The following is a 17,371-nucleotide window of genomic DNA, read 5'->3' on the forward strand; positions in this document are numbered from 1 at the left end:
CCGCCCCCAAGCAAACAAGAGTTCTACCAGTCACCGTTCCATGAGCTGTACAAATTGGACAACATCAACACAAAGAATTTCTACACCTGCACATATACAGGCACATGGATATTGAATGTCAAGGATGTTAGCAGGCCACAGCACAGCACAAACGGCGTTTGCTCAAATATCCTTTTTACACCCGATGTTCTCCTACACTGGCAGCATCCTTTACACTACAAAATGCACCCAAGTGGAAGAAGAAATCTTCTAGGTGTCATGAGTGTTCACAGTTACTGGTTATCTAGCATTTTGTTTACCCAAAACAGCAACTCTCCATCACACACATCTGGCAGTGTTATGGAGATACAGATCTCTGCCATGAAGGGGTCACTATGTCATCTGTCACAACTGCTTACAATAAAAGGCAGATGCAATATCCATTCTGACAGCCAATACCCACCCTCCCAAAAAAGGATTAATTGAAATCTTCTGCTGAGACATGAAGTGCTGTTACTGTTATAGAGCAGTAGGAGTACAAGACCTCATATTCTCCTGGCTCATCTTTGTATTCAGTATAGTCTAAAAGGGATTTGTTCTGCATACCCCAAACAGATGTAGTTTGCAACATACTGTGTCTTGAACAGGATAATCAGTGTACCAGTACATAATCAGCATGGGAGGGTGCGAAACAAACCAGAAGTCAGAAAGGGTGGAGGGGCTTTGTATGTATGTATATTATATAAACACTGAACCTCTGAAGACCTGTTCAATGAATTGGGAAGGGGGCGATACACCCAAGAAGAAAAAGTGTACAGGTCTATTGCATGCTTGGGAAGTAATCTCTCATTCAGCAGTTACAGGGGAAAGAAATCAGATAGCGCGCGCCTGTTCTGGTCACTTCACATACCATACAGTACAATGCTAGAGATGTCTACTTATTTACAAGGTGAACACATTTGCCAGCTATCACCAAAGAGGTTGCTAAGCAACCTTATTTAATCAGGATTATGGAAGCAAGCCAGAGTCTACTACTAAATAAATAAAAATCTTTGGCCATGCAAGAATTATATAGGGCCATATGTTGTACAAAAGAAAAACTTAAGATTACTTTTCTCAACATCAAGGGTATGCAATAACATGGGCATTCAGAGAGAGTGCATTGCATGAAAACACAACAAAAGGGATTCAATAAGGAGTTCCATGCAAAAAACATTGCACTACCAACAGCCAATGACCACCTTCAAGTTATCTGAACATGCAACTATACGGCCAAACTACCAAAACAGCAGAGGCCACCAAAGCAGACACCCAAACAACCACCACCTCAGAACACAACACCTGCAAGGTCACAGTAAGCTGCCTGTCGGGCGCTCCGCCACATAACGCAAAGCACCAGTCTCAATGAGGAGCTCTCTGATTATAGCCCAGGCAGGTATGACCCTGACCTTGAGCAGTATCCTACCTTCACCAAGAATGATGCCACAATACAGAGATAAGATGATCAGCTTTAACAATTGGCAATGCTGCTCAATGCCAGAAGAGGCCCTCTCAAATGCACGCACTGACCAGTATGGAGAACATCTCAAGACTGGTGGCAACGACGATGCATCAGAGACAACACCATCATACTAGGTGACTTGATCTCATCATCACAAACATAGAACTGCTCTCTCTTCCAAAAAAACACAGCATCCATGGGACCTGATGGTGTCCCCCGGCTGTACTCCACAAACTCAACGAGGAATTAAACCCCACAGGCCACAGCTGTTTAATCATATCACAAAGGCGGTGCCTCCACGACCTGGAAATTAACCCCATTAGCTTTTGAGCCTTAAGCCTTAAAGCCATGGGAGAAGAATAATGGAATGGACCTCATAAATACATAGGAATTTGCAGACTTTGGATCCATCCCAGTTTGGCTTTGTCAAAGGCAGATCATGCCTTCTAAACCTGGTTGACTTTTTTCAAACAGTTTGATGAGGGAAAGGCAGTCCATACAGCCTACCTCGATCTGGCGAGCTCCACAGGGCTCAGTCCTGGGCCCTTGTTTGGCATCTACTTTTCCGTACAAAGCAAACACAGGGAGGGTTATGGCTGACAAAGTTTGCAGGACACAGATATCCTTCAGAAGGGTCTCACAGAAACAAGCGGATAACTAAGTTAAATGCCGTACAATGCCCCATTCGATGTATCGCTCTATTCAGTCGCCACCGCTTGCTCAGAGGTGACCTTTGCCTAACATACAAGGCCTAGATCCGTCAAGAGCCACAAGGCAGGAGACTTAAAACCACACACGGCTTATATTAGGACGTGAGGGAGGGATAGGATCATCAGAAATCTTGACCAATGGATGGGAGATCGCAGATATACACCAATGGATGGGAGAGATGTAATATACAGGTGAACACATTCTGCTGGTCTCTGGCTCATCATTCTCCCAAACAATCTACTCTTTACAAGCTGCCAAAGCCACAGAACAAGGCCAAAGTTTGCTATAAAGAAACCAAAAATTTCTGCACATATGTTCTCATGCTTAAGAAAATATTTCCAAAAAATCAGTTCAAATATATAACAGGGAATTAAACACACGCAAAAAAATGCATTACTTAAATACATTTACCCAATGGCCCAAAAGGGGTATTATCACGGTCATGTCCACCCTCACCTACAGAGGAGTATTCTTGTACCACTCCCAACAGATGGCAGACATACCAGAGTTTTAAAAAGGCTGCATTAACTCAAGCAGAAAAAGACCATGTATTTTTCTTTACAATAATAAAATACTTTTTATACAACTACACATGCTGCAATACAAACTTTTAGTTAACACTTTATGAAACCTCATTTTAAAATTTGCCAACCTGTTTTTTAATTAGACCTTTAACTCAACTTTGTTCCCTTCTAATTGGGAGGAACAGCCTTTGCCTGTCCATTGCATTAAATGGATTTAGTTACTGTATTTGACCCAGGTGTACCTTTAGGGGGATACTCCAAACATTTAAACAGCCTTTCTGTGAAACGAGCATTTCTTCATATCCCGTTTGAGCAACTCACACTCCCCATAGTCATACTCTTCTCTCTCACACACAAGCATATGATTGTGCACATGTACTCACACATAACCAGGGTGGGGCAAAGGGAGCATCTTCCCCAAACACAATATTAGGGGGTGTTCTCTGCAGATGCTAACCAGTCTTCAATGTATTGCCAGAATTTAGAATCAATTCCAGTATTGCATTTTCCATCACAACTGCTGTGTGTGTGTGTGTGTGACAAACTATAGCAGTTACTACTTTTGTCTCCTTAAGTCACTGGAGGGGGGTGCTACACTGGGGAGCAGAGCCTGGTGCCAGAATAGCTAAGTGACCCCTCTGCACATTTTTACATGCATTATATACACATACATATAAACAACAACAATCTTAGACACAGACACCCCTGGATGTACTGTAGCACAAACATGTCTAAAAGAAGTAGGGCTTCCATTCAAGAATGTACACATCATATACATCACAGTACTGTAAGCAGTATGGTTACTTCAAGTAAAAAAGAACACCTGATGCATTAGGTAGATAAAACAAATCAGTGGTATATAAAAAGAAGGGCCCTTCCAGGAATGGTATTCTGTGCCAGGAGTAGCAGTTCTTCAAGAATTACTTACAGTAGATAGTCCTAGGAGTGGACATCAGGAGGGGTCTGAACATCTTTCCTGTCAAAGAAAAATCAGAAAAAGAAAAAAGCTGCCAAGATTAGAGACAGCCTGCATCCCTGCCATATATAATTAAACCCAGAGCACTTTTAAAGTTGTTTCATCATTAATTACTTTGGAAGAACTTGTCATTGAGCCAATAAAGAAACAGCCTTTTCAGCACCAAAGGTTACTAAAGGCACAGCATTACCAGGGTGTGTGCTGGGATTATAACTTTTGAAATAAAAGTTATGGTGGAGTAACCGGAGGATACTTTTGTGTGAGCACATATTTGGTTACCCTTTTGCCAAAATGATGACCACAGAATAACTGCTACAGACCACTACTGCTGCAACTGCCATAGCCACCACTGCAACTCCCAAAACCATTTCTCCTATGAAACAATCAACTATGGAGGAGAACATCAACATATGCCTGATAGCAATACAGCCAACAAAAGGAAGGGAACCCTAGTAGAACATCTCAAAACAACTAATGAGCCTTTAAAAGCCTTTTTGGGCAGGGACATTTTTCCTAGCAAAAAAACATAAAAGATTTGTTAGCCCAGGGATCAACATCCGGAAAATAAAATTACAAACATTGGGAAATTATAAGTTTTAGATAGTTTTTCTTTTAAGAAATTGAGCATTTCAAACTGACCATAAAGCTACTCAAAAAAAAAGTTTACTGTTATGCAATAAAACCATGTAAAAAAAAAAAAAAAAGCAGTTTAGACCTACATTCTGGAAAAAGAAAGTCATAACTGTAGACATTTAGGTGTGTGGAAGAGAGGTTGCAGAGCTAAATTTTGTACTAATAATAGGAATCACTGTTGTACCAGTGAAAACTAACAAGCCAAGCCACTAAGGATATTTTGCGAATGGAATGTGACAAATCTGCTAAAACACTTAACCAACTTTGCAATACTACAATGGCAGGAAGATTGCTCGAGTGCAAAGTCTTAATTGATGGCAGTTAGCTGTAGGTACTTTTACATCCATGCAGTCAGTCACTATTATAATGGCAGATGTGCCTAAGACTCTTGCTCCCGAAAAAAAATAGCCTCCAGTCATGGAGATGGGAAACAATACTCCATGACTTAAGCTATAGTTCCCAAATTACACAAAAGATATGTCAATAAGGAAAAATACCCCCCCCCCCATGCTAAACATCTGTGGAGGCAATGAGAAGAACATAATCTTCTTGAAAGACCACATTATCAGTTTGGGGAAAGGAATAAGCATGCGGGTAAGCCAATAGACTGATGCATCAGTCTAATGTGAAAGAGAGGTGAGATGACAAAGTACTATACATGCACACTGAATGCACGAGAAATTCTAAAACAGTGCTGATCCAAAAAGGTAACAGGGAAAAATTCTACACCAATCAGATGTCAGCATAAACCTATGGCAGAACAGCTTTTAGGATTAGAACCAGTAGAAGAAAGCACGTCACACTGTTAAAAATTTCAACCTGAAAGGTGTTTCAAAGCAAGTGTTACAATGTCTTGAAACTACTGCAGACCAAGGCATAAAAGTGAGTACCATAACTAAAGAGAAGGAATCACTCACTAAAAATATGTATTCCAGAAAAATGAATTATAGAAAGTGTTAATCTTGGGCAGAATCCTGAACTTTGTTACGTTAGGCCATAGAAACGGAGAACACTAAGCAGCTGGTGAGTGTTGAAAGGGAAACAAACTCTGCTAGAGGAGATCATGGAACAAATGGTATCTAGTCAGAGTTCTAAACTTATTTCTGCTAGAGAAAAACAAACTCAAATAAGACGACAGCAAGTCTCTCTCACACACACACACACACACACATTAACATTACAGGGCAGAGGAAGACTAAAATAGGATGGAGGAAAAAAAAAAGAGGGGGAGCGGTTGGTGGTCTCACACACCAAGGTAAAGGGAGAGCAATAAAAAAATAAAAAGGATAAAGCCATGTACAAAGAAAATGACAACCTTGAACAGAGCTGTAAGTGATATTCTTAGGGCTCCTCACAAGAACCTTAAAGAAGGGAAGGATTATATGCATCAGGATTGCAAATTAATAGAACTAGAGAGAAAAAAAGTATAAACAACTGACACGAACATATTAAAAGGACTTGCCTTTCTTTTGAGAAGGGTTGGACACAAACCCCCCCCCCCCCATGCCTGTGTAGGTTGAAGAGCAGACAGCGTTTTCTACCTCATGACAAACTGATGTAAATGGCAGAGCTGAATGATTTCTCGGAACACCAGAAAAAAACTTTAAAAGGGCACAATGGGAGGAGGAGGAGGAGGACGACACTGACCAAATCAAGGAAAATATAGCTACAGCTGTAGAGAAAGAAAAACTTTCTCCATTTTTCTTACCAATATATTCTGTTACAAGTTATTTATTTATTGCACAACATTAAGGATAGAGAAAGTGCGTACCAGGCCTGGTGCCCAAACCTATCCAAAAACATCTGATGAAATTAGGACACAGTCCAACAATGTACTAGGACACTTACAGAAACTGACTAGAGGAAAGCAAAGACTTAACAGCAGGAATATGAAAAAATGTGACATCCAACAAAAAGTTCTTCACAAATGCCAGAACGTAACCCCTAACCCCAGGTTCAATAATCCCTCAGTCCAACACCTGTGGCAAGAGGAACAGGACAGAAGCGTTTGAACAGTCAAGGGAACTATGCAGTCTCTTCAGGGTTTTTTGTGCCTCTGATGATCACAAGACTTAATTTGTCATATGATGCCTCACAGCCTGCTGGGTTAGGGGCGCTGTGTTGAACGGATGATGGATGGACAAGAGATGTCATTGGGTTCATGTCGGACTTTAACACCCAGGCGTCAAACTATTCCCAGTTAGATAAGGATGAAGAAGTTTACTATTTGCACTGATCATAGCCTTTGTTGTCATTGTTTCCAAAAAGATGAAAGCAGTGCTGCAGATGGTTTCTCCCCAAGATTCATGGATGGTAACATTTGAGCTTATTACACAGCTGCTATTTAAACATATTGCTATGGACGCTGTTAGGCCATTGATAAAAATCTAGAAAAGTTTTTCAAATGCATTTTGGTTATTTTGGACTGTTACAGCAGGTATTCCAATGCTATTTCCCTATGTAATGGTAAAGCTAAACTGACAACAAGGGAATTATTCATATTTTCCAAAGCAAGAATATCAGAAAGGCTGGCTCCATCTACGTCAGAATAATCCTCCAAACCAGGACTATTGCTTTCATGGTTTTCTTTTTAAACAAGAAAAATCTTTATTGCTGAATCACACGACAAAGACAATACAACATTTATGTAAATGAAAAATATTTGGACATTTTTCAGTTGCAAACATTAGAAGATAAGTGATGTATATGCTGTCAATGTCAAGTCAAACATTACATTGCTGTCAAATCCTGCCTTCCTTTAAATTGCATTCCTCCTCCATAACTATTCTTTATGCTTTGTTCCCACAGTTCCCATTTTTTTAATATACAATTTTATCCTGCTTTTTTGGCAGACACCAGAATTAAACTCAGCAAGGCCTTACGGTGTCTAGAAAATTCTAGTTGTATAACCACGGCTTAGAAAATCATTTCCATATATACACTAATTTGCTCACCCAGTACTTCTGAGAGATTAGTCTGCTAGAAATTAAAGTCTGTCAACTAATTACACTCAAAAATACATTCCCAATTACCTCTTCCTTCCCCACAAGACCTCCAACATTTGCAATCTACCTGGGGAGAATAATAGAGTCTGTTTGGGGTATATACACAGATATGCAAGCATTTCCAAACAAAGATCTGAAATCTTCTAGACTTATGCTGCTCATTTGGGGGCCCATGCATATATCCTTTCACTGTTTCTTTGAAAACTACTTATCCAATCTCTCTTCCTAATCCTAACCAGCTTTGACTAATTCCTACAATCATACAATCTCCAACATGCTCTAACTGCCCCTTTTTAAACAACAGCTTTTCTTCTAGATGCCGCTAAAAACTCTACTAGTGGTGGTCTTTCACTTGGATCCCCCTACTCCCTCTCTTGGCCTATACTCTATCAGTTCTTCACCTCTTCCCATTCTACCACCTTTCCTTCTCCTCTTCCCATTCTACCACCTTTCCTTCTCTATGTGCTCCCAATACCTTAGCTCCTTTACCAGTTCTCTACTAAAATTCCAGCCTCTCTTGCCTATTCTCTGTACACCTAACTTCAGCTGTTTCTATCAGCAGAATCTCTTTTCTCCACTCTCGTGTTGGCTTATGAATACAATACTCTGTATGGCTATTCTCCTGAAGGATCTGCATCCAAAATCTTAGTCTCTCCCATGTATCATCATCCACTTTGGAATATAGCTTTCTGCTAGTGCTACATATAGGTGCCTTAACTGCATAGCTCTGAAAACCCCCTTCAAAGTCAGGTGATCCAAAAACACCTTGTTCTGTTGGTAGGATCAACTTGGCCACTTGACTCATGCCCTCTTCTCCTCCCGATTGAAATTATTCAACTCTTTATTAATTGCTAACAACTTCTCTTCTGCTTGAAAAGTTGTTTATGGCTTAATATATGCTTGACCCAAGTGCAGCATTTCAACAGAAATTAGTAACAGATCATTAAACTTCATACAGAGAAAAAATTAAGTAAGATGGCAAAAATTGGGACAAGTTAATAGTGTACCTCCTGCTTGCCATTAGAAAAGTACCAAAGTCTCAGCAGGATTTAGTCCCTTTGTGTTATTAAACTTATGGTACACATCATTGTGGACTGTTAAATATGGACACAAACTTGGAAAAATGTGTCATGGAACCCTATAAAAGCATACACAAAAGAGGATGGATGCCATCACACAAGTGCACACAAAGAGCCCAGGCTACACAACAAGGAGGGTACAACACAAATGCAGGAAAATCTAAAGTGGGAAATTTGGTCTTGGCCAAAAATGTATTTTTCAGCAGCAAGAGATCAAAACCAAAAGTGGCAGGACCCTTTTAAGGGAGCAGAAAACAAAATAAATGTACAGGCCTAGACATACTGGCAAGGCCAGAAAAATCCACATCATGAAATTTTGAGAAGTGAAGTGAAGACCTCTGTAGTGTGCTTACTGGCAAACTCCAATGAAAAGAAAGACGGACAGAGGCCGTGCAGAATGAAGTTCAAAAATGGTTACACACAGGTGATAAAGGTATCAGAAATGGATACACACAGGTGATAAAGGCATCAGAAATGAACTACTGCAATGGTTTTACTGTCATTACATTAAGGAACAAGCAGGGTGGTATGGATTTTAAGAAGATGAACAGTATTCTGAAATTTGTCAGCTACCCCGATGCCAATGGTGTGGGTGGTTTAGCATAATGCTTAAAGTCTTTCCTTCATAAGCACAAGGTACAGGGTTTGATTCTCACCTTGGGTTATTGGCTAGACTTAAAATGGCCCTTCAGGGCAGCTAGCCTGGTATTTACCCATGAACCTAGGGTGGAAGAACCAACAGAAAAGCTGGGTAGGCAATACTCTTCACCACATTTGATTTTTCAAAGGGGATACTAACAAACAACCTCTAAAACAGCAGAATACAGTGTGTGGGGCTTTTTATTTTAAACCAGATGGCTTGCTCCAGTATGGGCTGCTGGGTTTTCCTCTGACCTTATAAAATGCAGAGTCCAAAAGGACCACTTGAAATACCCTGCCACTGCACAGACAGTGACATGGCACACTGACTACTACAACTTCCATCTAGCCAGGATATAGACAAACAGGTGTACAAGGAAATCTGGTCTGGTAAATGGTTAATGGCTCCAAGAACAAGCTAGGCAGTACAAATATAAAACATTTGGTACATGTAACAGATAGCACAATTCTCAGGTCCCAGAAAGAAAACTAAAAAAGGGAAAAGCTGGCCTGTTATATGTACTAAGAAGCAAATAACCAGGTAACTTCAAGAATGTCCTTAACACTGAAAAAAATGCATGATGCCCCTTAAACTTAATTGGACAGCAAGGCCATAAACATCTCAACCTCTCAGTGCATGAATTCTGGACAAACCAAAAATAAATGGGGACAAAGGCCCAAAGCCAGGGACAGATTTTAAACATACATCTTATAAACTTAGAAAGTTGAACAGGTTTTGACTTAGCACGACATCTGAAACTCAAAATGTCTGTCATTATTTACTGGCTTCAGCCCTCAATGGATTTGCCAGAAAACTACAAAATATATGAGGAATAGACCAAAAAATATGAAATAAAAAAAATCTGGACATTAAGGAAAATTCACTCTAGTTGAGAGGCATAAGCAAGGGCAGTAAATGCTTTCAAACTGTTGAATAAAATAGTGCTGTCAGAGCCTGGCCTAGCATCTCTGGATTAAAGCAGACCTTTCAAGGTTATATGAATGCATCAGTGGTAGGTCAAGGGGGTGTGCTTTCAGAGGCTTTTGATGTGGAAGAAGACCCTATAGGTCCTCCTGAGTAAGGAAGGCAGAAACTAAGTGTTCCACTAAGGACATGGAATGCTCTGCAGTCAATGTAGTGTTTCCCTCTCTTACATACTACTTCCTCTGCCAAATGTTCACATTGGTAAGAAACCACGCTTCCCCCGATGTGGATAAATCTGAAGCAAGACTGTAATGAAGCTGCGTAGGTGGGCAATCTCCTTACAAGCATTCAAATTTACAAAACAGCATAGACCAAGCTCACTTCGCCACAATGCAGGCGGCCTGTCCATGGCACACTAACCTACACAGTCTGAAATGGAGGGTTTCCATGCTGAAGGTAGCAATGCAGCAATGTGGCAGGTCACAAGGAAGTAAAATGCTATAAACAAATATTGTGAACAGAACTGCAAAAGGTATATGAATAATCCCAAGTATTTATAGAAGGCAGGAATCTCTGTGTTTTTAATAAAGTGGTTTCATTAACCAACTAACCAGTAAGAACTTATCAGTGGTCTACAAAGTCCAACTACAATTTTAGTGCTCAGCCCACTAACTCAGGGGGAAAACAGAGTGCAGGAAAAGACTTAGTAGAATGCATGAGGAGAGACCTGTGCATTTCTCCTAAAGAAAACCACACAAAAAAAAAAAAAACACTGCTCAGAAACTCCGCCTCAGAAAGACTTCCTAATAGAGATGATGGCCCTTCTGTACGAGACTATACCTAGAAGTACTTTAATTTGTTTTGTTTTTCAGTGTAAATTATTTATTTAAAACTCGCAGTTCTTAGTAGAGACAGGACTTTAGTCCAGCAGCATTGCTGTCCAATACCTACTGGGTTTTGAGCAGGACAGGTTGGTAGGGCATAACCAAAGCCCTCTGTAGCTGTCAGGATGGTACCATAAAAAAAAAAAAAGAATTTCCTGTCTGCAGGCCCCAGTATGTTGCTGTCAAGCCAGACAGGTGCTGGAAGTGTCTCAGCAGAGAATCGAAGAGGAGCACTAAAAGCCATGGTGAACGGCAGACAGTCGTGTCTCCAAAGCAGAACTATAATACAGTAACAAAATAAGAGGACTGTAAATCCATTTGGGAGAACAGAGACTTTTTTGGAGAAGTCTGCAAGCAAAGAAGGGGAAGGATACAACAGTGAGGAGTTTTCCCCCAGCTTATGCGGTAAGTTGCCGGTACAGGTCAGTACAGGTCAAAGTAATAATTTCACTACCTTTAAGGCTACTTGATGACTGAATGGGTAGAAAAATATTTACACCAAACTTATGCAAGGCCGTGTTCAATGTGGAAGTTACGGATTAAGTACTTAACAAGAGTAGCAAAAGCTTCTACATTTGTCTATTTAATGGCAGATATGAATGGGGATATTACAGTACCTGTGACTACTTGCCTAGCATTATAACATGGTGAGTGTTAAGACTGCAGTGCAGACAGTCCAGGGTTCTAATCCATGTTCCAATAGGAAGGTCTCCTAGGAGTATTGATCGGTGCAGCACTGGTGCCCATTTAGCATTAGAGAGAGCGGTACAGTGGTGCCCATTTAGCATTAGAGAGAGCGGTACAGTGGTGCCCATTTAGCATTAGAGAGAGCGGTACAGTGGTAGCCATTTAGCATTAGAGAGAGCGGTACAGTGGTAGCCATTTAGCATTAGAGAGAGCGGTACAGTGGTAGCCATTTAGCATTAGAGAGAGCGGTACAGTGGTAGCCATTTAGCATTAGAGAGAGCGGTACAGTGGTAGCCATTTAGCATTAGAGAGAGCGGTACAGTGGTAGCCATTTAGCATTAGAGAGCGGTACAGTGGTAGCCATTTAGCATTAGAGAGAGCGGCACAGTGGTACCCATTTAGCATTAGAGAGAGTGGTACAGTGATGCTACCCACTGACGGAGTGCCACAAATCTGCACGTTAGCTTTAGTAGTTTGAATTAATGTAAGAGTTGCTTTTGATGTAGCAACTATTGCTGTGGTAAGAACATACCTTTAACTAAGCTCTTCTGCCAGATACAGATGGACAGATTTTTTTTTTAAACTGAAAATAAGGAGTACTTTAACTTACTTTCTCATCAATAAAAAAGTCAAATAGGATATCAAAAGTCTAAAAAGTGCATATGGCCATATTAGCAGATATCTAAAGTTTAATTCAACCTTTTCCATAGTTCCTTTAGTGTTGAACAAACCGGGAAGTGTCGGACCGGGCCAGGACCCATTTTCAGTGGAGGCCTGGGGACATATAGTTCAGTTATGTGGTACTTTTTACATTTTTAAAAGTTAAGAAAGAGTACAGCATGGGATTTTGGTGTGGAGTATAACTTGGTAGCTATTTACCCACTTTGTTAGGAGTATTAGCTCTTACTCCATAGCATTTCTTACTTTTGCAGGAGGGAAAACCCTCTTCTGTAAAATTACAATATTTTCTGCATATGCAATTATGGGAATTTTATGGGGGTAGGTGAGGTGGGATTTTGCTACTGTAAAGGGAGAACAGCACCGGAGAGAAGTTACCTCACTGTATACCTTTGAGTAGGGGGAGGGGCTAATGGGGAAAGAGGTAGAGGCTACTTGCATTCTGCAGTGTCCATTACACACAAAAGATATAAACCCCTCTAGAGTTGTGGGGCTAACCCCAGATGTTAGCAAAGACAATAAAAAAATACATTGTAGTCAATCGAATGGCTTAGTGACATCTACAAAAATAGAATGCAATGCAAAATCACTGGTAACAGCATAAAGTACAGTTGCTGTGCTTCTTGGCAACAAACCATGCTGATAGCATGATGACATTGTAGGCTGGGGCAACCAAGTGTAAATAAGTCAACTTTATCAATGAAGTAGTTGAACGTTTTTCCTACAGAGCAGTAGGCTGGCAAACAACCAAGTGTAAGTAAACAACTTATACAGAGCAGTAGGCTGGGGCAACCAAGTGTAAATAAGTCAACTTTATCAATGAAGTAGTTGAACGTTTTTCCTACAGAGCAGTAATTCTACTCAGAAATCTGACGACCTGATCTGCAGTGCAACATATAACAGAGATGCAGCAAACAGACATGTATGTACATGCACTGATGCATAACGTGACGCATTAAAACACAGCATGTCAGACACACTGAGTTTTGAGGATAACCAGAGGTTCATACAAAAAATTCCTCTTACCACTGCCCAGACTATGCTATATCAGGCTGCCATCACCTCCTTGTGTTTGACATATGAAAGCTGTTGAGGGGAAAAGGGGTTACAAGCCCTAGATGACAATGGATGTGGGCATATGAACCACAGAAGACTAACATTGGAGTGATACTGGAGGATTTATGCTGACAGAGTTAAACATGGGGAAAGTATTTAGGAAAGATTTGTTGATGTGCGACAGGCACACACCAGGGTGCATGATAAAGCTTGAAGAACATGATCTGCACCTATCTTGGGTACTAATAATATAAATAATCTTAAAAAGCCTTACTGCACTTATCAGAGGGCTTTTTGACAATTTTATACACACATTTCAAAACAATTAGGAGTTCCAGTATTAGCATATGGTAAATTAATGCATGCATTCAATTACATTCACCCTTTGACACATACATAACATGCTGTTTAGTAGTAAATGACAGCACATTTCTAGCTTTCTTATTTACTTTTTTGTGGGGGTGAGGGGCAGTAACCAACTGTGTTGCTTGTAACAATGTAAAACTGTAAAGGCTCTTCAGCATTAGTTCTGGCATTTTTGCATTTCATCTGTTCTTACATTCTTCACATACTGAGTCCTTAATTCAGAGATATTTCAGATCAAAATGCTGTAAAAAACCGGCACAGAAATTTATGTTGTTACACCAAGAAAATATACCACGGACACAATCACTACTAGAAAACTTTAAACAGTACCACTTACTAGCTATATAGTTAAACCCATTATATGGTGCCAACGGTGGCAATGCTTCATAACATTCGACTCTTCCCTGCTTCAAAGCTCTTTGCGGAGGTTACATGTCCCTTCTGTGTCCACTTTTTCTTTACCCCAAAAGGCTCTAGTTTACTTCCAGATTGCCAACACTTGCACAAACATGAACTGTTGATGCTGAGATCATGTCCCCCAGGCATACATTTATGATGTACAAGAGCGTTGTAATGGGCTGGCATCCCATCCAGGATGGTTTGTTAACCTACATCCATGGCTTGTTAAGACAGTCACTGACTCACCATGATGACAAACTACCGATTGTACAAGAAAGTTAAAATTAGATATCATGTAGGTCACTACTTAAAATTAAACATCATATAGGTCACTACACAAATGACTTCAGCATGAGACCATGCAGCACTTTGCAGGGAAGCATTTACTGGTGATGTAAATATTTATACTTGCTTAACGGGGTGGTGCACTGATCAATACTTCGAATTCCAAGCTCAGCCCAGTAATATTACAAGGAAATATATACTTTCCCTGCATTAAAGGAGTAATTCTTGTGCATCAGTTGTACAACGAATATAAATCAGTACAAAGAGTTACAACTGTATTTCAGTTTGTATCCAGTTTCACTGACAAGTTAATTATACTGAAAGTAACTTTATTTTTACTCTGCTATCCAATTTGCCTTCCCATTTTCTTCATATTGAAGACAAGATTTTTTATTTTTTTTTTTTACACGAGGACATACTTTCACATTTCTGCAGAAAACTTTACTTACTCCATGGGATGCTCTTTCCTCAAAATCTGTCCCCTACACACAAACCTTCCATTATAAAGAACAGTCTCTTCTTCCCATGTATACTAGATGGAAAGCTGTCATCTACGTACACAGTTATTCTACAGGTATTACCACATACACCTGTTAATAGAGGACTTCCTGACATAAACAACTTGTATTTAAATTGTACTTTTTCCTTCTCTGTCGGATCACATCCAAAGAGCTTCATTCTTTTCTTCAGAGAAACAAGCCTGGGTCATTTGTTTCTGATGTAAAGCTTTAAGGCGACCCTTGCACAGTATCAGCTTCCTTGTTTTGGAACATCGCCAGTTCTGGGACATCACTAGATTAATTAAGCAACTCAAGTTCCTCTGCAAGTATAACTACTACTACAAACAAAACATTCCCTTGGGAGCATCTTTTAGTCTAAACACAGTAGTTGCATTCATAGTGTACCAGGGCCTTGTCATTATCAGTGATTCTTAAACGTACAAATATTAGTCTGACGTTTGGACTTGCAGTAAAAATAAACAATCCCTGTGAATTTGTCAGCATTTAGTGCCTTTAAAAGCCGACTCCAATTACGCTGCGGATTCCCTTATTATGCTGTCCAACATAAATCCATATTTATTCGGCTTAAATTAACTTCCTTGGATACACTCCCTTGCACGTTATTTGAACTGCTTCCCTAAGATGACAAATTCTTATAAGTAAATTCCATTCATAGGATTAGCCCTCTTTAGACAAATCAAAGTAATTTAAACTGCTGACATATTCTTCTACTTCACTTAGAAACTAGTTCTCAAAATCATGACCACCCACATCTGACGGCAGAGCTGCCAGGTGATCTTTGTGCAGTTCTAAGCATCTAGGCAAAAAAAAAAAAAAAAAAAAAACACTAGATCATATACATTTCCAAACATAAAACATTTAATTTAACCTCCTTCAATTGCTCTATAGCAAGTTACTATTACCATGAATCGTGCAAAGAGTGCAGAAAACAACCTGGAAAATGCTAATGCTTTTAGCAAGCATGCTGTTTCTTCCTAAAGAGAAGGCGGGCTGCCCAGGACTCTTCCTGCAAAAGACTGAAAGGTCACTATGACAGAAGACATCTCCTAGACTGAAAGGTCACTATGACAGAAGACATCTCCTAGACTGAAAGGTCACTATGACAGAAGACATCTCCTAGACTGAATGGTCACTAGACTGAATGGTCACTATGACAGAAGACATCTCCTAGTCTGAATGGTCACTATGACAGAAGACATCTCCTAGTCTGAATGGTCACTATGACAGAAGACATCTCCTAGTCTGAATGGTCACTATGACAGAAGACATCTCCTAGGAGCACAGTTACAGCTAGATAAACTAAGAGTAACAACAATCCTAAAACAATACCTGCACCAGTCTTGGCAGGAGCACAGTTAATTACTACACAGTGTGTGTAACTTGTTGTAGGATAATGGAAACACCTAACAAAATACTATGCACAACATTAACTGAAAGGACTTTGTAAGCACCTGAGAAAATACTGTTTATGAAGTATCCAACAGTGGAATTCAAAAAAAACAGTAACGATGACACACTGAAGCATCACAAAGCATAGAAATTACTGAAGTCTTACTGATTTTAATCCAGCTGTCTAATATCTTGTGGCAGCTTTCATCTAAACATACTTTACCTACATCTTACTTGTCGTGACCTTTGCTAGTTAGCCTTACAATAGGTTTACACACAATGTGCTGAACCTGTAATTGTACTTTCTATCCTATAGAAGGTCACGCCCCTAGCTTAACATACTTGGCTGTTATTAACTAAGTAAAGCTCACCAGGTAGTAAACGTCTGACTTCTTTAGCAAACTGAGAACAAGCACTGTGAAATCATGAAGTTAAAACAGACAGGAACTAAACAAACAATGGCATACTAAATGCCAGGTATTCAGCTGCTGTTAATGGTCTACATACACTTAAAAGAAATAATGTGGACACTCCAGTAAAACATAGAAACATGCCAGACACATAAAATGCACACTAAATAACAGATGCATTTTGAAAGTCACTGCATTCCCTTTTGGACTGAAACACCCTCAACTGCTCCCAAGCATTTTTCCCAAACAGGGTAATATCCACCATGTAAAGTCTCACTTAGCCATACTTAAGGACAGAGGCTCACCTGTGACACAAGAATCGCTTTTCCACGGGTGGTAAACTAAGCAACCACAAAAACATTAAACGTTTCCAAACAGAACACCAATCACACGAATACTAATCGACTGTGCAGAGAAACAACAGGCTGAAACTAATAAGCCAGCAAAGGGTTTAGGAAAACAACTAAAACGACGATGCCTAATCCAACCAAATAAAAAAATAGTTTTAATTGTCTTTTTACATTCATACAGGAAAAGCAATCATGAATCCCGCATTAAAAAGCAATATCCACACTCTAAATCGTTAGGCAAAACATTAACCCCACTATTGTATCCAGTGTGTTGCTTGCGAATGCAAAAACTTGTGGCTAGCAGTTAGCAGCTCCCTGTTGTACCTTAACTACACAAAATCCTCCTGGAACAAAAAGCTCCAGCGCAACACTTA

At 39.9% G+C, this 17,371-nt stretch overlaps 1 long non-coding RNA gene across 1 annotated transcript in view; it reads right to left on the minus strand.

The window, feature by feature from the left end:
* LOC122815934 overlaps positions 1–17,371 on the minus strand; it is a 442,750-nt gene that overhangs the window by 425,127 nt on the left and 252 nt on the right. The window lies entirely within an intron of this gene.

This window comes from Protopterus annectens, chromosome 11.part0 (genome assembly GCF_019279795.1).
Source record: "Protopterus annectens isolate FY-2018-M chromosome 11.part0, PAN1.0, whole genome shotgun sequence".
Taxonomy (NCBI): Eukaryota; Metazoa; Chordata; order Ceratodontiformes; family Protopteridae; genus Protopterus; species Protopterus annectens.